The 21543-nt window shown below is 40.5% G+C and overlaps 1 protein-coding gene across 1 annotated transcript in view; it reads left to right on the plus strand.

The window, feature by feature from the left end:
* The first annotated feature begins 601 nt into the window (after positions 1-601).
* The window catches only part of GHR (growth hormone receptor), a 354244-nt gene continuing 333302 nt past the window's right edge, over positions 602-21543 (plus strand). The window contains exon 1 of the mRNA XM_069096239.1: positions 602-815. The gene's annotated coding sequence lies outside the window, so the exon portion shown is untranslated. The remainder of the gene's footprint in view (positions 816-21543) is intronic.

A 21543-nucleotide genomic window follows, 5' to 3' on the forward strand; every position in this document is an offset into this window, starting at 1 on the left:
GCTGGCTCCATGTTGCTAAATACTAGCCCTTTGGAGATTGGGCCTTTAAATGACTTTCCTCCTGAATTTCTCTCTCCACCCCATGAAGAGAGCTGACATCAGCGTGCTCCCGCCGGTGCGCTCATTTGTTTATTTACCATAGTTATCCTTCGGACCCTGTTTTCTTTTGGGGAGTAGGGGTGGGCCTCCCTGGAGGAAGGAAGTGTGCTGCACCAGCCAGTGTTTTCCTCTAGGAGGAGCCGAGTCGTCCAGATGAAAGTGACACGCACCAACTCCAACTCCTCACAGGCAAAGGCAGCAATCTGAGCTCCCAGGAATTCGCTCCCCGGGCGGCTCTCGCCTCCTCCCTAGCCCATCTCCCACCAGCTGCCCTCACTCCTCCCTTGGCTGGGGCTCTCCCTCCCCTCCCGTCCCGAGCCTAGACCCCGGAGCGTGCTTCTCTCTCCCGGTTTCTACGCGATCCTCAGCCCGTCCACCAACCCCCCTCACCCCCGCAAAAAAGCTGCCGCTCCCTTTCCCTGGTTCCCACCCCTCCCGTGCCCTCCCCTCCCATCCCCTTTACCCCGCCCCCCTCTCCACCCCTCCTCTCCCGAAGCCTGACAGCCCGAGAGCTGCCAAGTGGGGAGCAGCCATGGGAAGGGGAGGAGGTAGAGGCGGCAGCGGCGGCGGCGGCGGCTGCTGCAGCAGCAGCGGTGGCAGCTGTGGCTGCTGCTGAGCGCCCCGGCAGCGGGGACCCCCCTGGGGCGCCCGGGCGCAACCAGTCGCGGCGAGGAGAGAGACCCTCTGCTCGCTCTGCTAAGAGGCTCAGCTCCAAGGTAGTGACCGCGGTGGTGGGCAGATCCGCGGGCGAGGGGGTCACTTCCCGACTCTGGGCTGGAACTCGGAGCTGGGGGCGGGCGGGGGACGTTTATTTGGGGTGCTGGAGGTTTCAGATTTATCCGCAAATACACTGGGGGCTGGAAGTGGGGGTAAAGCCCCTATGGCTTGCGCTTCCTACCAAAGAAGTTGTTTTCCGCTGGTAGGTTGTTGTAATCTGATCCATACCAAGGACGTGTGCGTGCGTGTGTGTGTGTGTGTGTGTGTGTGTGTGTTTCTGTCTTTCTGTCTTTGCTGGATTTTTTTTTTCCTTTTTCTTTTAGGGGAGAGAGTTGGATGAGTGATAATACGACTAAACTTGTTTACATGCAGGAAGGGGGGTGTCTTTTTGAGGGACGTGTTTATGGAAGGACTTATTTTGGAAACAGTTTGTGGGTGTCTTAAAAGTTTTCTCTGTGAGTCTCTCTCTCTCTCTCTCTCTCTCTCTCTCTCTCTCTCTCTCTCTCTCCCTCCCTCCCTCCCTCCCTCTCTCCAGCCTACTCGTGGGCAGGAACTCCAGCTGGATCTGTGTGTCCACAGAGGTGGCTGGATGGTGGAAGAGGATTGGGGAACAATGGGGCTCCTTCTCCAGTCTTTCCTAATGTTCCCAGCCTTTCTTCTATCCCTGATGCAACTGTTAGATTTTTTTTGTTGATGCGTTTTTTAGCCCTTTGGGAGATTCTGGATAAGTAAACTCGGTTTGGCCGGGTGGGACTGGATTGGAAATTAGGGCTGCAGCAGCTTCCTCACTAGTGGCCCCTCACTAATCTGCGGTTTTGAAACGACCTCAAAGTTTTGACAGCCAGCGCTAACAGAGGCTGTCGGGAGTGCCAGCGGGTGCCTGGTCTAAGAGACTCCGGGCTGCTCAGTGGCAGGGGCTTTGGAAGGAGGCAGAGGGCGTGGGCTGCGCTTTTTGGGTGGGAGACCCTCCTTGTACACCACATTGAAAACTGTTGCTAGAACCTTGGCTGCCTGGGTTCGCTTTACTTTGGTGGTCGTGGCCGTGGCGGTGGCTGCGGCGGCAGCGGCGGTTTTCTGTGCTTACACGGGTGTACGTGCTATATATGTGTGTCGGTGTACAGGAGAGCAAGCACAGAGTGTAGGAGTGTCCCTTACTAAGAGAGAGTACTGTGGGGGTAGGCTGAGGCCCTGGGAGGTGATGGTGGCGGTGGTGGTGGGAGGGTTGTTTATGTCTCCACCGTGGACGGGACTGGGGAAAGGTAACGGGAGGTGCGAGGGTGGGGAAACTGGAGAAGTTCCCTTAGGGGTAAACTCCCTGGTCTTTTAAAAAGGGAGCTCCCCTGCCGGCGAGGGACTGTGAGCTAGCTGTATGCTATTCTGAATTTGCAAACAGTAGCCTTACAGTAAGAAGTGCCCCCTTTTCCCCTGAAAAAGAACCTTGCAGAAAGACGGGCACAGCCCCAAGCTAGAGACGTAGTGCCCTAAGGTGAGTCCCTGAAATGTAGGGAACCCCGGATCTGCAGTATCTTCCACTCGCTAGGGGCTTTCAAAACTTCAGCCTGAAGGAATACTCAGGCACACTGCCCTGGGGTCGTAGGCACTGCCTGGGCTCTCCTGTTTTAGGAAAGTGCTTCTGTAACCAGAAGTGTTTCAAGGGGGTCCCTGAAGTTTCCTAGGGTCCCTGAGATCATAACATAGAGTCTCATAGAAAGAAAACTGAAGAAAAAAAATACTACTGAAATAAAAGGATTGGGCAAGATGCTGGTCTGTATTCATTCATTTGCTTTTTGGGTGAGTGGGGGATGGTGTGTTTGCTTGGTGGGGATAAAGAGACTTGAGGACCCCGGGAAGAGAGACGGACATGTGTCTAGTTATATATTTTTCATGGAAGATTTGCTTTAGCCTAAAAGTCTGTGAGACATACTGTAATTTGTAGCCAAGAAGTTTTCTCCTCCTACTGCCAACTTGAAAAAAAAAAATGCCTCACATTACTACTTAGGAGAAAAGGTGACTGAATGTTCAGGATTCCTTCAGAGTAAATATATACATCGAAATTATTCTATCATTGGTCTCCTGAAGTGTTCTAAAAGCAAACATTGTACTGAAACGCAAAAGGACAGCACACATGCGTGTTTTATTTTTTTAAGTGAACATAACTGACGTGCAAATATTTGTCTGAGGTCGGGATTGTATTTTTTTTTATTTAAAAAAAAAAGAAGAATCCACAGCGTAAACCACTTAAAATTGATATTCACTACAGTCTATCTCAGTCATATCTCTGGTGCCTGGTGAACAGATGTTTACTGTACTCGGTAACCTATTGGACTGTCATGTTGAGTATCTTGTTAGCTCAGGACATAATGTTTATAGCATAATGTAATAAATGGAACCACAGTTGCAGTTGGCCTGTGCCAAGCTCAGGAAGCGCCCCAGCATGGAAACAATTCCTGAAGTTGGTCCAGCTCGGCAAGCCCTGCTGGCTATCTGCCCGTTAGCATTGTTAATGTAAAGATAAATCTGAAAGATACAATGAGAATGCAGGGCAGCAAGATGTTTAGATTTTTTTTTAATGAGTTTAAATAATATTTTCTGTGTCTGCTCCTTCAATGAAAGCTTCACCAACCACCCCACTGATATTTACATATTTATTGCTACACTGTGAAATAGTTAGGTTTTTTTCTTCTGCTTGATTTCACCTATTTTCCTCATAAAAGTTTTTTTTCCTCATGATAGATTTTAGTTTTCTGAACAATAATTGCTGAAATTATATAACATTTTAAATATGTAATCTCACAGTAACTGCACAACCACCTAGGGAAGTAGGTACTATTATTTTCCTCATTTAACAGTTAAGGAAACTGAGTCAGAGATTAAGTGACGTCTAGGGTCACAGAGCTAGTAAAAGTTTGAGGTCAAATTTGAATTTAGATCTTTCTGACACCAGGTTCAACATTTTATCCACTATACCACCTACCTGCCTCTAGGTAGATTTAAATTAAAATCTGCAAGGATGTAATATCTATGGTACCTATGAATTTCTAAATGGTGTATTCATGAGCTTCTGACAGTGTTGAAGGTCCTCTTCTAATTTTTTAATGGCATAAATTGAAGTTTGCTGATACTCAAACTGACACCATATTAATTATGTAAACTAGGTCATATATCCACATGTCTCTGGCATTTTTTTCACCAGGACCATACAAGAATTGAGGTATGCTTAGTTAAATTCTCTATCAACTTGGTTCTTATCCCTTATTTATTTTTCTTTATGATCATAAGATGGTTAACTTCAAAACACTTCTGCAATACCTAGAACCCTTCTGTGAGGGCAGGTAAAATTATTTTTACTTACAGGCCATGTCTTTTCATTTTGCTTTGTCAAGGAAGATTAACTTTAAAAGAGCGTTTATATGACACACTGAAAGTCAGGAAAGCCAAAGCTGTATGTTCAGAACAAATAGGAAATTTGAAACAGTCCCTACATAATAATTTAATTAAAAACTCTACTTTCAGATTGCTGAACTTAAATCCTCAGAATCAATAGTTAGGCAAAGAATGCTGTCTGTGTTCCTTCTGGGGACAGCCCATGTTCTGACTCCAGTGGAGGTAAAAGATGCTTTCAAAGAAATGCTTCCTGATGTAAAGAAGACCCAAACTATATGTATGGGACATGTCTGGTTTAGTTAACAAGTCATTTCACTCTTGAGGCAAAGAGGATAGGCAATGGAAACATAAAAGAGGTCTGATGTGCTCATTCCTGATGAACTTTAGTGGGCTGCTGCCTTCTGCAGAAGCTGAAATTTCACACCCCATATAATATTAGTGAAATGTGACAGCAAAGCTTCTCTCGTTCTCTAGTCATCTAAGTTTTCCTCAGCTAGAATAAGAGGTAGTGAGGTATAGTGGAAAGAACATTGTTTGAGAAGACAAAATGTCAGGGTTTGCTTCCCAATTCTTCTGCTTTAATAATGTTTCTACTTTACTGTATATCCCTGAGCAAGTCTCTGAGACTCAATTTCCTCATCTGTAAAATGGGGATAAAAGTACTTGTCCAATCTGTCACACAGAATTGTTGTTTTGCAAAGTGCTTTCCAAAGATTCAAGTTCTTTATAAATGTGGGTTGTTTCGAGTTAAATTCTACTCTGATGCTTCATTTTGAATGTAAGTGTGAACCTTAGACCTTTGGAGTTAGCCCTGACTTCTCAAGAGCTGTACCTGTGAGAGCAAGCTCTGGCAAGCCCTACTCAGCTGAAATGTTGAGTGTGGGGCCAACAACAATAGACTGTACACCTTGTTGTCCATTTGGCTAAGTTGGGAGAGACTTGTCACAAAATGGTTTGGCCACCCTCGTGCTGAAGTTGTTTGGCAACAGAAACTAACAAAGATCCTCTACCTAAACTCAGATTTGTTTTCTTTCTGGGTCACATGAATATTTTTTCTAAGGCCTATCCACTTTTTCAAGGCCAACCTCAAGTCCCATCTTCTTCTTTGAAACACTGATCCCCTGAGTGACCAGTGGGAGTGATTCAACCATCCCTAATCATTTCCTCTTCTGAAGTTCTGTAATAATCTACAACAGTGGTGTCAAATTAAATAGAAATGAAAGTTACTAAGCCAAAATTAAGCATTCCTGTGAGTTTCTTATTGACTTAGAAAACTACATATTAGCATTATCTATATTCTGTTGTATTTTTATTTATTTTGCTAAATATTTCTCAATTGCATTTTAATATGGTTCTAGTTCCACCCTGGAGTATTGACAGAGAAGCTCAGGTGGCATGTTTTATGACTCTGAAATGTGCTACCAATTTGGCATTTAACATGTATGACCTTAATTTCATAGGATGTCCCCTACAGTCATCTGGTCCTATCCTATTATTTTATACATGATGCTTCCTAGGAGTAAGCAACTCTCTCAAGGTCATAGAGGTAGTAATTTGCGTGAACCCATGTCCTCTAACTTTAAATTCAGTTCTCTTTCCACAATGTTTTTTTTATCTTTTTTCAGTATGTGTTTTATCTCCCCGACTATACTCTAAAGATCCTCAAGGGCCGGAACTAGGACTTATATATCCTATACTAGCCACAGGGCAGAGCTATCAATATTTACCATTTATGACGATGGTGCTGCCACCAACAGTTATGAATATGGAGGAAGTTGCATTTCTTCATCAAGCATAAGAGAGGGAAACAGCACCTAGTAACAGGTGGTATGGGAGGATGTTAAGCATTACCTTGGTTAACCTCTTCAAGGCAGAAGTTCTATTGATTCTCCAATATGGAAGGTCTCAGGTCTCCTCACTGTGGTTTGTATTCACCTCTACTGATAGAATTTTGGGTTCTATCTAAAATAAAGTTAATTTGGAATAGAAGACAAGATCTCAAATATCTTAATAATATTTGTTTGTCGTAGTCCTTTTGTGGCCATTATTTCACTTGATTTTCATGACAACTCTGTAAAGTAATCAGGGTAAGTGATACTATACTTATTTCACAGATGAGTAATTTGAGGTAAAACAAAGGTGCTTTCAGTTCAGGAATTTGTTTTATTTTTAACAAAAATCCTAGTAGGGGACACTAATTATCATTTCTCATTCAGAGCAGTCAAGCAAGCATTTATGAAATAACGACTACTAATTGCCAGGTGATCATCTAGGACCTGGGAGTACAAAGACAAAATTGAGATAAGGTCTGCTCTCAGGGAACTTACATTCAAATGGGGAGACAATGTATAGCCATACATGCATGCACACAATGTATGATTACACACATATGTTTCTCTAGGTAATAGGGAGCCATTGGATTTAATGATGGGGGTAACATGATAAAATCATTTAAGAAAATCACAGTTGCTGTGTGGAGGAGGGGTTACAGTTCTGAGAGTCTTAAGGCAGGGAGACCAATTAGGATTGCTGTACCACAGGTAAAAAGAAATGAGGATCTGAATTAGGGAAGTGGCTGGGTGAAGGGAGAAGTTATGTATGTAAGAGATAGTATGGAGAGAGAAATTATTAGATCCAGCAACTGCTTGGATATGTGGGGTGAGTAAGAATGAGGAGTCAAAGATGCAAACCTGTCTGGATGCATAGCGGGTGCGTTAGTGGTAATAGGGAAGTTTGGAAGAGAAGTGTATTTGGGGAGAAGTAATGAATTCTTTTTTGGTCATGTTGAGTTTGAGATGTCTATGGGACATACAGCTTAAAATGTTGTGTAGGTCATTGGTAATGCAGAACTGGAGCTCAAGGGAGAGACTGGCTCCAGGTCATCTGCATAGAAATTAGGGAAGCTGAATAAGTCACCAAATCATAGAAAAGAGAAAAAAGGCCCAAGACAGAAGCATGGCAATGGAACAAGCATGTCCATAATGGAAGGAGGGGTGCCAGTAGGGAGGGTGAGATTGACAATACATCAGAGGTGTGGGATAATTGAGGGAACAAAGTCATGGAAGATATGGAAACGATGGGATCAAGAAAACAGGTAGAGAGAGATTAGAATTAGCAAGAAGGACCAACTTCTTTGTGGTTCTGGGAGAGTAAAGATAAGGAGAGATTTGGAGCTGGGAGAAGAGTTAAGGGAGCTAAGTGCTGAATAACTTCAGTAATTTTAGATATTTAGCTGATTGTGAAAGTGAGGAAAAGGAATGAGGAGTGAATTCTTTCAGGATAGAAGAGATGATTTGGAGCAAGTTTTGTATGAAATGTAACAGAGGAACAATTAAGAGATGAATACAAGGATTGCTAAAGTGCAGTAAGGGGTAAGGGACCAATCAAGTTTAACTTTTGAGCGGACCCAGTCAATCTAATTTTATTCTTTTCTCTAGCCCCTTGAGCCACTTAGGAGTTGGTATAAAGGAGACAAGTGCTAGGAGTTACACAAATTTGAAAGTTAAAAAGGTATAAATAATGAAATGTCAAAGGGGTAAGGGAGTCAAAGATAGAGGAGAAGCCATCATTGATATGGGTGATCTTAGGGTCAGAAGGGTGGGTAGGAAGTGGGACCAGAATACATTTAGTAGACTGGAAAAATAAGGAAGAATTAAGAGACTCAATTAAATTAAACAAGTACCTAATATTGAATATGGGAAGATGGTGTTGTATTATGACCTAGAGGAGCCCAGATCACCCACAAATACCCAAGTCAGCTCTAAGAATTCAGTGAGCAAGAAAATGAAATAGTTCTAATTTCCATCTAGTCCAAGATGATACAAAAAAGACTGGCAGAATCCTGTAGAAGTTTGAGCAAAGGTAAGGTAGGAGAGGTAGGAGGTAAAGCATGCAAACAGCAGATACCCAGAACAGGTGATACCCAGGCCCAGGACTGAAGCACGGCAGAAATAACAGTACGAAAAAGGGCCAGAGCAGCATCTGAGAAACAGAGTATCTGGGGTCCTTCAGGAACCTACTGCTATCACAGACAACAGTGTCTGGTTGAGACCTGTCATGCTCACAGCAAATCAGCTCCAGGTTTGGGACTTTGCAAGCAGAAAAAGACAGAGAAGGAACCAAGGCCATAGCCCAAGTTGAACTACCAGGAGACTAAGTCCAAATTCAGGATTCCTGTTGAAGAAGGGTTCTAGTTTTAGCCGTGGATCTGTATCTAGGCAGGGTCTTCCTATATCATCCAAAGGCTGTATGTAATAGAAATTCACAATTTCATTTACAATCCTCTTTTTGTATTCTATACCATATATAGAAACAACCATATTATTTGGTGTTGTTATATTGATAGTTAAGTCTTTCACAGTTGTGTTTGTTTTTACAGTGTTATAGTATAATTATTAAGTTTAGAATAAAGGAAAAAATGATATGATGTGATACATATGATTCTGTTAGCCCAGGAATAGAAATGGACAGAATGAGAGATAAGAAAAGATATTGTTGTTTGTACTTCATTTTCCTAAAGGACTATTGACATCATGAGGTGATGACTTGAACATGAGTTAGAATTATGGGAGGCAGAGTTGCACAAAGTTGTCAGCCTCACTCCCTTTTCCTGAGTCATCAAAGTTTAGTGGCAAGACAAAAGTCAGTTCAGTGGCAAGATGGAAGTCATGACAACTGACTGTGGATGGCCCAAGATACAGTGGATGGCTTTTGCATCTTCAGTGTCCGACCAAGCTCTGAGCACTCCATAGAGCCTGTTTCAGTGGCCTTCATGACCACTGGAACAAAATCTCCTTCCCTGCCCATTCCATGGGGTGAGGGCAGGGAGTATCTTCACATACTTGGGGTAGATATCTCCCTAAGTCACTGATGGGTTTGAGGCCTGTCAGTTACCCTCAGCCTGATTTAGTCCATCTACTGAGATGGTTTTACCAGGGTGTAGCCACTGCTCATGTACCAGAGCTTTTTGGAGCCATAGGTGAGAGTTGAATGAAAGATGGACCCCAAAGGTGGACGAGCAGGCCTGCAAAGAGCTCAGTAAGCCCTCACATCAGAGATGCTAGTCCTCCCTGAACGCCCCTTATACAGAAAAAGTAGATTGTGATTTAAAAAGCAATTTTGGGGGCAGCTAGGTGGTGCAGTGAATAGAGCACCGGCCCTGGAGTCAGGAGGACCTCAGTTCAAATACGGCCTCAGACACTTAACACTTACTAGCTGTGTGACCTTGGGCAAGTCACTTACTCCCAACTGCCTTGCCTTCCCCCCTCCAAAAAGACAAAAAAATAGTGATTTTCATCATTGAGGATTTTGGAGTTCTGGTTGTTCTAATGGTTCAGTGAGGTCTAAGATATGACTCCACTGGTAAAGATGGGATATTAGAAGGCTTATAAGAACATCCCCAAGATGAAGGCAGGAGAAGGCATGGAGAAGATGGCTAGCTAGGCTAATTTCTTCCAGTTCTCCCCTTGGGAAAAGTTAATTCAAGTAATATAAAATGAAACCACAAATCAGAAAATTGCTTTGGTCAAAACTTTATGGGGAGACAGAGTTCTCAGAAATTGCTGTTTGTGGATTTTTTTTTTGGCTTCTTAAAATTACCACCAGACTGACTTTTAATATCTCCAGTTAATACCATTTCTTTAGGAGAGATCTTCACAATGAAATTAGAAGAACCCAGCACTACCACTTAATAGCTGTGTGGTCCTGGGCAAGTCCCTTAACTTTTCTAGGTTTAAATTTTCTCATCTCTAAAAAAAAAAAGATAAAAATGCCTGCCCTGCCTGTGCTGCAAGTTTGTTATGGGGATCAAATGAGATAATATAGAGCTGACAGATAGCTGCTTGGGGATTCCCCTTCTTGGTATACCACAAGAGGAAGTATAGGGACCCATGACAAAATTTCATTCTTCTCCATTTATGTTTTAGCTATTTATTTTCATTCAGACATTTTGCATGCTGTCTTAATGAAAGCCTATGTGATCACAGATTTTAAGATGCAAGGGACTTTGGAGGCCATTAAGACCAACAACCTCATTTTGTAGATGAGGAAACTGGGGCACAGAGAGGGCAAGTACCTTGCCATGGGTCACACAGCTTAGTACATATCTAAGAAAGGATTTGAACTCAAAACTTGCTGACTTCGGGGCCATTGCCAGACACTGTGCCATCTAGCTACTGGGCATCTTAGAGGCAGCTGGTGGCAAAGCAGATGGAGCAGGGCCTGAAATCAGGAAGACCTGAGTTCAAATCTTGCCTCAGACACTTGCTAACTGGTGACCCTGGGCAAGTCACTTAATTTCTGTGTGCCTCAGTTTCCACATCAGTAAAATTAAGATAGTAACACCGCCTACCTTGCAGGGTAGTTGTAAGGAATAAATGAGATATTCCCTTCCCCCACCTATGGGATATAAACTGAGAGAGAACACTGAACTGAGGAAGTCTAGAAACCTGCATTCTAGTCCTGTCCCTGTAACTAACCAGAAATCAAAATGTCTTAATGTTATTATGAAAATGGTTTTCACTTTATGGACCCCTTGAAAGAGTCTCAAGGACCCTCAGTGGTCCCCAGACCACTTTCAGAACTGCTGGTGTAGAGATGCTACACATCTGGAGTTAGTATGGCTTGGATTTTAATCCTGCCTCAGAATTCTACTATGACCTAGGTCATGTCACTTCTCTTGGCCTCAGTTTTCTCATCTGTAGAATGGGAGGGTTAGACACACTGATCTCAATAGACCCTTCCAGCTCTAAAATGCAAGAGTTAACATGCCTGATGCACTATGAGTGAAATACTGTAAACTAGTCCATTGTCCTTCCCATCTCAGGGCTATGGGTAGCCAGATAGAACAGAAGAAAGGACGTGGCAAGAGGCATCTGGGTGAAGTGAAGGATTGTGCCCAAAGCCATATGGAGCCTGACCTTTACCACTGCTCTCCTCTCAGAAGAGATGGCAGGAATTGCCCTTCTTTGTTTATGGAAAGATGATGGATAGATATCCTAGGAGGTGTCTCATCTTTTCAATCTGCTCAGAAGAAGAGACAATGAGAAGCCAGGACTTTTGTTATGTTGGTCGGCATAACACCTTCTATTCCTAGGAGACCTTTACAAAATAGATGCTTATTGGGCATTCTTGCTTGACTGATTGACCAATGTGACTCTCTTGGTAGCTATTTTTATATCACAGGATATAGTGGGACAGTGAAGGAGAAAGAGCAAAGCTAAAGTAGGAAAAAGGTGGAGAGTGGAGAATATGAAGTGAAAAAGAGAGGAACTAAAATAATAAAAACAAATATTTTCTCCTGCTATTGTTAAGGTAATAATTGTTCACATCTTTCTAGAGCTTTAAGTCTGTATAAAGCACTTTCTTCACAAGAATCTTGGGAAGAGAGTAGTGTAAGGATTATTATCCATATTTTAAAACTGAAAATCTTGATATTCAGAAAATCTGACAGCTAATATGTGCAGCCAAGTTAGAGTGACAGCTTAAGGTCATTGGCCCACTTTCCAGAAGTGACCCTGTGGGGGGACTTTATAAGTGTCTAAAAACTTCTTCTAGTAATGGCACCGTTGGACAATGTCTCACATTTCTAATGAGGTGTCAGCAGACAGAGGGTCCATTTCTCACTTCACTAATGACATATTGTGATGCTAATCACTGAACCTGTTCAGCTCTGCTATACTGTTTCCACATGTGTAAAATTGGAATATCCTTTTTGGATTACTGACTCAGCTAGTGAGAACTAATGGCATCATCAGTAAGACCCTTTAGAACCCGCTGGATGATGATGCTGAGCAGCCAAGCTAGGGCTGTAATTGATGCTGGCCTATAAAATTAATCAGACTATCAAACTGCTAGTTTTGCATCTGGGACTCCTAGAATACCAGGGCCATGACTTGAAAATCAATGTTCTTTCTCTTGCATCATTTTCCAGGGCTGTCCTAGGCATTGAAACACCTAACACACACATATACACATATGTGAATATATAAAACCTACCTTTACATATATATCTCTATCTCTCTGCCCGTCTGTCTGCCCGTCCGTCTGTCTGTCTATGCACCAGGCTTGGAATCAGGAAGACCCATATTCATGAGTTCAAATCTGGCCTCAGATATTTACTAGCTGTGTGACTCTGGGCAAGGCACTCAACCTTATTTGCCTTCGTTTCCTCATCTGTAAAATGAGCTGGAGAAGAAAATGGCAAATCACTCCAATATTTTCGCCAAAAAAATCCCAAATGAGGTCTTGAAGAGTTAGATATGGACTGAAATGACTGAACAATAAGAAATAGATTATTATGTTTTTATTTGTATACATATGTATATATGTATACACCAACATGATATCTGACTTAAGTACCTTGCACTGTCCCTGGGAAGATTGTTCTAAAATGCATAAAGAATTAAAGAACAATAAAAGATAGTATCTCATTAAGTGTTGAATAGCTTTGGTGGAAATTGATAGACATTCTAAGTTCTACAGAAATTCAGAGAAGTAATGCTTAGTGTGCAGTGGAGTAAAAGGTCTCATGGTGGATTTGAATCTTGAGTTGGACTAAAAGGCCAGGTTTGAGGAGGGCATTCCTAGTGTGGTAAGTGGAGAGAGTATGGTAGATGTGGGTCTTTCTAGGGATTAGTAGAAAATAAGATTAGATAGTTAAAGTAGGACCATATTACTAGAAAGTTTTGAAAATCTGGCAGAAAGGTAGACTTCATGCAATAAGCAAGAAAGAGTGGTTGTAGATTCATAGGATGATAAATTCAAATAAACCTAGCATGGGAAGAGACTTTTAATATAATCTAGAACAGGAGTGGGGAACCTGCGGCCTCAGACTACATGTGGCCCTCTAGTTCCTCAAATGCAAGCAGCCCTTTGACAAAATCCAAACTTCACAATTCAGTCAAAGGGCCACACTCGAGAACCTAGAAGGCCACATGGGGCCTTGAGACTACAGGTTCTCTGCTCCTGATCTAGAACAAGGGTTCTTAACCTTTGTGTCATGGCCCCCTAGGTAATCTAGTGAAACCTATGGAACTTTTCTCAGAATAATGTTTTAAAGTGCATAAAACACATAGAATTTCTAAGGAAACTAATTATATTGAAATGAAATTATCAAAATATTTTTTTAAACAAGTTCATAGGCTCCAGGTTAAGAACCCCTAATCTAGTCCAATGCACCGTCCATTGGATGAATCTTTGCTACAACATCCCAGACAAGTGGTCTGCCTCCACCCAAGTACCTCAAATGTCTATGGGAATAGGCCTCCCAAGGTAGTCTATTCCATTTTTTGGACAGCTCTGTTAACAAGTTAAGAATCTGCCACCCTGTAGCTTCCACAGACTGGTCATGGTACTATCCTCTGGCATCATACCAACCAAGTTTAATCTCACAAATTTGAAGACACTTTGAAATTCTTTAATATTTTTGAAGAAAGTTATCATGACCTCCTTAAGACTTCTTGTTTCCAGCCTAAGCACTCCCCAGTTTCTTCAATATTTTCTTTTATGACATGATTTCCAGACCCTTCAACCTCTGGAAATGCCCCAGCTTATCAATGAATGAGACAAAACAGAGAACAATAGACCATGTGTAGTCTGGCCAGGAAACTACAATGGTCCCATTAACCTTCTTCATTCTGGATACCATCCTTGTATTGCTATAGCCTTATATAGCACTGGCTTCTTGGGCCCCTGAATCCCTCTTGGCCCATCATCATCATCATAATTAGAGAGAGACCTTGTGGCATATTTGATGAAGTACTGGCCTTCGAGTCAGAAAGACCAAGGTTCATACCTTGCATCTAACCCTTAATAGTTCTGTGGCCATTAGCTTAAACCCTCAGATCCTCAGTCTCCTCCTTTAGAGATAATAATATCTACAGTATCTACCTCAGAGGAGTAGTAATAAGAGGTTCAATTGAGATGATGTATGTAAAGCATTTTATAAACCTTTCAATGCTATATAAATAATATTAGTATGATGTTAGTTCATATGGAGTTTGTAGTAAAAAAAAAACACAAAAAATGACAAATCACTGTGTTCTCCCAACCCTTCCCTATCAGATAGGCCAATTTACATCTAATTAAATATATGGCTTGATTGCCTATGGCATTCAAATAGAGCACAATCTTCTAGTAGGTCACTAGGATATCTTCCTTGTTTTCAACAATCCTGAATTTCAAATCCAAAGTTTTTCTTGGCTTCTTCAGACAAGTCCTGCTGCTAACTGCTGCTGCAAATTTCATGACAGCCATATCCATCTATGAAGTTGCCATGGGCCCGTTTTGCCTTAGGCACCCTCATGGCTTTTTATAATCCAACTTCATGCAATTCTGCTTTGATCTATTTCTTATTATCTTATGTGTCTACTTGTGCCAATTTACCCTGATGCTATCTGTCAGTGACAATTGAAAGTCCACCAAATACAGAGACATTTGTCCTTCCTATTTAAATATTAAATAATTAACAGTAATAGTTATTAGTGCATGCAGTTTTGATTGAAAGATTGAAATTATGATCAACAGTTTCTCAATACTGTATACCACAGAAGATTAGCCTTTGATTTGGGATTGTGACTAGTATTTAGTACCTGTAACTATTTCTGGAATTCTCCTAAACTAAAACCTTTGCAAGAAAAACAGTTCATTCCATTTCTGATTACTGATCAATTTTCCCACTGCCTTTTGCCAGTAAACTACATTTAGTTCTTCAGTATGTCTCTGAAGTGTTTTTATGCCCCTCCTTGAACTCAGTAGCCTTACTTCATACTTATACTGCTTTCAAAGTATTCATTTCCTGTTTGTGAATTCTTGCTAATGTGCCTACCCATTGATGACTTAGGTTATTAATGAATCAGAAATGGAAAATATACTCAAGACTTTTCAGTAGCTCATTAAATATAAATTTTAAATAATAAAAAACATTCCTAAGAACAGATGTTTCTCATAGAATTTACCATCTGTCATTTGAGAGATACTAAAAGCATGTTACCTTAACTTTTTATTAGAAAATAAATAAATCTTAAATCCTTAACTTCCCACTTATTGGATCTATGTTTGCCAAGGAAGAACACTCAACTAGCAGCTATGAAAACTGGGTTCTAGCTCTACCACTAATTTATTGTATTTGTTTTGGAAGTAACAGAATTGCCAGATCTAAGAGTTGGAAGGGAATGCAAAAAGTCAGTCAATCCAACTTGTACTTCAACTAAGAACCTCTTTTATAATTCTGAAAGACCTCCCACCAACTGTCTCTCAAGGTGGTCCATTCCACTCTTGGATAGCCCACATTGTTAGGAAGTTTTCCCTCATATTTAACCTAAATTTATCTCTCTGAAAATTCCACCCATTGCTCTTGGTTCTGCCTCCTTGGACCAATCAGAAGAGGTTTAATCCCTCTTCCATGTGACAGTCAATAAATCAGTCAACAAACATTCACTAAGAACATATTATGTAACAGGCACCGTATATGGCTCTGGAGATCCAGAGAAAGGAAAACAAAACAACAAACAAACAAAAAAACCTCAGTCCCTGTCCTCAAGAAATGTGCATTTTAATGTGGATATGTTGCCACCCCAGAGGTAGCTAACATTTCTCCCCAGATCTTTTCTTCTCTAAGCTAAACATTTCTAATTCCTTCAGCAATTCATATAAGGTCTGGCATCTTGTCCCCTTGTCATCCCTGTCACTCTACTACTGTCACACATGTAAGGCTTAGCAATGAAAATATGCTTAATATCTTAATTTAAATTCCTGTTTTCCAATTCAGCTATAAATATTACACTGTGATTGAATGGAACTTTATCCCCATCCATCTTTGAAGACCTTTCCAAAACTGTCATGCACTGTATAGCCTAATAAGGAACAATCTGGTACATGATGGTCCTGACATAAGTTGATATGTCCTGTGATACACTAACAGCAGCACCTAATGAGCCTTCCAATGTCAAAGATTCCCAGATGTCCAGAAATGGGACCATCTTAATAGATCTTCGGAACAACCTTATCACATCTGGGTGGAATCACTACCTTTTGAGTTACTATTTTTTGAGTTACTTTTGAGTCACTTTTCCTGTCTTGAGTCATAACCCCATCCTTCCACTCTGTGCTCTAGCCAAAGTGAACTTCTTTCTGTTCTCTGAAAATGCTTCCCTGCTTCCAGTCCTGAGTTCAGATCCTTTTCTGCACCTGGAATGTTTTCCCTTTCTCTCTTTGTCTACGAAGACTGGCCTCCTGGCTGTTTCTTGAAAAAAACACTCCATCCCCAGACTGCCGGCATTTTCACTGGCTGTCCCTCATGCCTGGAATGCTTTCCCTCCTCATGTCTGCCTCCTGGCTTTTCTAGCTTCCTTCAATTCTCATTTAAAACCCTATCTTTTACAAGAAGCCTTTCTTATTGCGCTTTAATCCTGGTGTCTTCCCTCTATTGAGTATATAGATTGTTTGTACACAATTGTTTTCATGTCATCTCTCTCATTAGGCTGTGTACTCCCTGAGGGCAGGGATGGTCTTTTGCCTTTTTTGTATCCTTAGCACTTAGTATGGTGCCTGGCATATAGTAATTACTTAATAAATGTCAGTGGTCTGTGTGAATTCCTATCTATCCTTTAAAATCCAACTTAAATGGCTGCCTTCTCCTTGAAACTTCCCTCATCTCCCAACTTGATAAAGACCCATTTCCCTTTTTATCTAAAGATAAAAGAATTCTTCATTTTGCTCCTCTCCCCTCCTCTCATAATAATCCCACCTCAGGTACTGTAGTTATTATTGTGTTTTTCATAACCTTCTTCTAGAATTTAAGCTCTGTGTTGGCAGGAATCATGTTGACCTGAACTGAATCAACTTGAAAGACAGATAAATGATAGGAAATTTTAAGCTAGCACTGCTGAAATACTTTTGAGCTCTAATTAAATTCTCAAAGTAAGCAATTTCAAATTTAGTTTATTTTATATTAAAATTGTTGGAAACCTAGTATTCATATCTACTAATGCAAACAATCTCTGGGCAAAATGTGAATTAATGGTTCAAAAGCAGCTTTGTCTTCGAAGGAGTTGCAAAGGCACAATCACATAGAAGTGAGATTTCGTTTTGAAAGCACAGCTACAGATTAAATGTGACATGATCCTTGTACAATACTGCAAAGGTTCAGAAGTGGAAATTCATCACTACTCAGGAAACATGTGCATCCCACAGCCATTTTTATTTCATTGATTAGGATTGCATGAACTTGGATCTCATGCATATTTAATTGAAGACAGGTAGGCTTTTTTGATTTGCTCATCCATTCAGTTTGCCATGACCATTATACTCATATGACCCTTTTCCAACTTTCTCTGTAGGAATTCATTAGGACAGGAATTTAGAGGACAGAAAGAAGTTCAGTTTGGCTAGAGCACAGATTTCTAATTTCTAAGATTTAACACCTCATTTTAATTCTTTGGTTATAATGGACTTTCAAAACTATTAGACTAGACACTGCATGAGGACCAGGGACCATGTCTTACCTCCTATTTTTACATCTTCTTATCACTCCACAGTAGTTAGACTTCTGTATTTCTGGTACATTGCTAGTATTGAATAAATGTTTGTTGACTAACTGATCACTCTACTACCATTTCAATTTTACATTGGAAGCCCTGGATGGTGTCTAGCATCATGTATTACCACTGCAGCCATTCAGCTGAGATGCAGCAGCATCCAACAGGTAAAGAGCCAGCATTGGACTCTGGAAGACCTAAGTTCGAAAACCTATATGTAATAAGTACTAGCTGTGTCCCCATGAGCAAGCTTAACCTGGTAACTCTCCAAGGTTCTGAGTTACAGATTAGCTGTGTTTGCATGTAGAGAGTACCCCCATGTTATAGATATCTTATGTTGGGAACAACCACCACCATAAAAATCAACAATTAATTCCAAAGAATTATATCATTTTTACTTAATCTTAAATTTTCAGACACTTGCACAGCAAGGGATTTGGAAAAGTAGTTTCAGTAAACTATAGCCAAAATAGCACTTCAAAAGAAAATTTTAAATTCTCAAATTAGCCATTAAACACCTCTAGGACTTCGCTTTTTTTGTCTTCTCATGCAAAGAAAATTGTGTTTTATATTATTTTGCTTTATATTATTTTATATTATATTATTTTATAAATATTTATATTATATTATAATATTTATATTATTTTTAATATTTTTATATTATTTATATTATTATAATTATATTGCTGCAGATAGCCTGTTTACCTTTTGAGGAAAGAAAACCCTTTTGAGAAAAGCTGGGAAACATTCATTTGTACAGCTTGTTGAATTATCACTCATAATCTAAAACTGCCAAAAAAACATGCTTGAACTTCACATGATTTAAAGAAGGAAATGAAACAGCAATAATTTCAACCTTTTCCCTTGAGAATTTGCTCAGCCATTCAAAAGGGTCTTCCAGGCTAACAGGGCAATTCATTTCTTAGCTTGCTTTACTTGACAAATTGATGTTAACTCTTATTTTATGGCTATTTGCAGTTTAATAAATGACTTGAACTTTGATTTATAGCACTGGAGCTCAAGCTTATGAACTCACAAAGGCTTCCAGAAGTTGCAGTCTTTCTATAAAGGATCATATCCCTGAGAAGGTGGAGGGAGATAATGATTTATTTCTAGGGGGCATTGGAATTGGTGTTGGTGTGCCAATCTCAGAACTGGATCCACTTTAAGTAATTATAAACTATGCTATGTATTCTACCATCTTTAAAGTGGTGAAGTTGCCAGTTTTTTCTTATATAATTAAAGATCATATCCTTCCTTCTGTACTGTAAGGTCCATGGGGGTAGGGAATTTGTGCTATTTAAATTTTATATCTCCCACAAGTTTTCTTTCTTATTAATTTACAGGTCATAAACCTTTTGAGCATGGGGGTTTGGAGGAAGCAGAATTTTTCTATCTCTGGTGAATAACATGGTGATCTGCACACAGTAGGCACTGATTAAAGGACTTGAAGTAAAAAAGAGCACTGTTTATTGAACTGAATTGAATTTAGCCTCTCTGTCTGGAAGGCTCTGATGGCTTCTGCTGGAGTCACACAATGTGTCCGCTTAAATGGAATTCAGTTATAGGCAAAGGAAAAATTATATGTGCAAACATATGCCTACTCACATATACATAAAAAGAAATATATACTTGAAAACATACCTGTATGTATATGCAAATAACAATAATAGGGACCAGACCAGTGATCAACAGTCTGTAAATTTTAGTCTTCCTTTCTCTCTCTCTCTCTCTCTCTCTCTCTCTCTCTCTCTCTCTCTCTCTCTCTCTCTCTCTCTCTCTCTCTCTCTCTCTCTCTCTCACACCCACACACACACACACACACACACACTCACTCACAAACACACACACACACACACACACACACACACACACACACACACACATACACTTCCCAAAGTTGGATTGGGGCAGGAATTACAAATTGGGTTCTTACAGCCAGGTGCTTTAGTCTAATTATACATATACATACACATGTATGTATATGTATATATGTATATATGTGTGTGTGTATTTATATTTTATAGCTAGCTCCCCATCTCTTCCTGAACCTGAAGGGGGAAGTGGTGGTGCAGTTTAAAGAGAAGTGGTATGTAAACTCCTGAAATGCAGAACCAGTGTCATTTTTTTTAATCTTTCTGTCTCTAGTATGAATTGCAATACTTTCAATGTAGCAGGTATTTGGGTAGCTAGATGGTACAGTGGATAGAGTGCTGGAGTCAGGAGTACCTGAATACAAATCTGGCCTCAGACACTTAACCCTGTTTGCCTCAGTTTCCTCATCTGTAAAATGGACTAGAGAAGGAAATGGCAAACCACTCCAGTATCTTTGTCAAGAAAACCCCAAGTGGGGCCATGGAGAAGCAGACACAACTGAGCCCACCCAGTAACAACAGCAATCACTTAATAAATGTTTGTTGAAATGCTTTTTAAGGGCCAGAAGCACCCACTAGCAGCAGCATCTTGAGGATCTCCCTATGAATAGTACTGTGTATTCTGCAGAACTTGTGCCAGATTACAGCTATAGACAACTCCATTCCCAGGTACTTCTAATTAAAAAGGCTCCCCTCAGTTTTTCAGATATTAAGCCAAATAAAGCAGAGTAGTTAGGCTCCAAATAAGTGGGCTGGCCATGAATTTGAAGAGTCCCACTTGTTAAGCTACTGCTGGAACTGGTCCAACAGGCCTCTATAGTCAGGCTTCTGGTCCTCAAAGTGAAAAGCACATTTTTCTAGAGCTGTGAGGGCCCAGGAGAGACCAGGAAAGACTGAAGAAGGTCTGAAATGTTTAGGGGAAAAAGGTCCACATTTTATTAAAAATTTCCCTTGAAAAATGTAAAAATTGTGGATTAAAGTATTGTTTTAGGCATGGAGGTGGTAAAGTTCACAGGTATGCAACATGGCATATAGTGTTAACTTTTTTGATGTATTGATTTTTAAATTTTTTTAAATTTCTTACTCTTTTAAAAAATTAATTCTTGTTATAAGGGATGGCTCCCTGGGACATTTAGGTCACATAAAAACAACAGACATTAATAAAAATTTATCTATCTACCCATCTATCAGACCAGTTCTCCCCATCTTACCCAGGCTGGAAGTACAGGGGCTACTCAAGCCCCATCCCACTAGTGCTAAGTGTGGGAGCTTTGACTTTCTCTGTTTACAACTTGGGCTGGTTCATCCCTCCTTAGGTAACCTTCTGGCCTCAACCTTCTCAGAACTCACCATACTGGTGCTGAATTTAGCATGGATTCCAAATCTCATAGCCCACTGAAACATGGAAATCCTGAGTTCAAGAGATTTACAAGCCTCAGCTTCCCTAGTTGGGGAATTCCTCAACTCGGGTGACAGTTGTCCACCCAGCTTTAAAAAAAAATTAAAGATATTGCTTTAGTATAGAAAATAAAATATTTAAGACTAAGATTAATATACATCCTTCTCAACCATGGAATGATTTTTAAAATTTTAATAGAAGGATTTTTAGGTAAAATTATCTCTATTATCAGACCATTATAATTCTATAGATTGACAGCATTACAATAGGAAAGGAGAGAATAAGCATCTACTGTATGCTAGGCACTCTGTTAATGTTGCAAAATAGGTGCTATTATTATCCCCATTTTACAATTGAGAAAACTGAGGCGAACAAGGGGTTAAGTTCTTTACCCAACATCACTCAGTCATTAAGTATCAAAGGCCTCATTTGAACTGAGGTCTTCCTTACTTGAAGCCTGGTACTCTATCTACTGTGCCATTTAGCTGCTGGTGGTAGTAGTAGTAGTAGTAGTAATCATTGCCATCATCATCAT

Source organism: Petaurus breviceps, unplaced genomic scaffold (assembly GCF_028583685.1).
Source record: "Petaurus breviceps papuanus isolate PSGF00001 unplaced genomic scaffold, PetGlider_PUasm1.0 229, whole genome shotgun sequence".
In the NCBI taxonomy this organism is placed as follows: domain Eukaryota; kingdom Metazoa; phylum Chordata; class Mammalia; order Diprotodontia; family Petauridae; genus Petaurus; species Petaurus breviceps.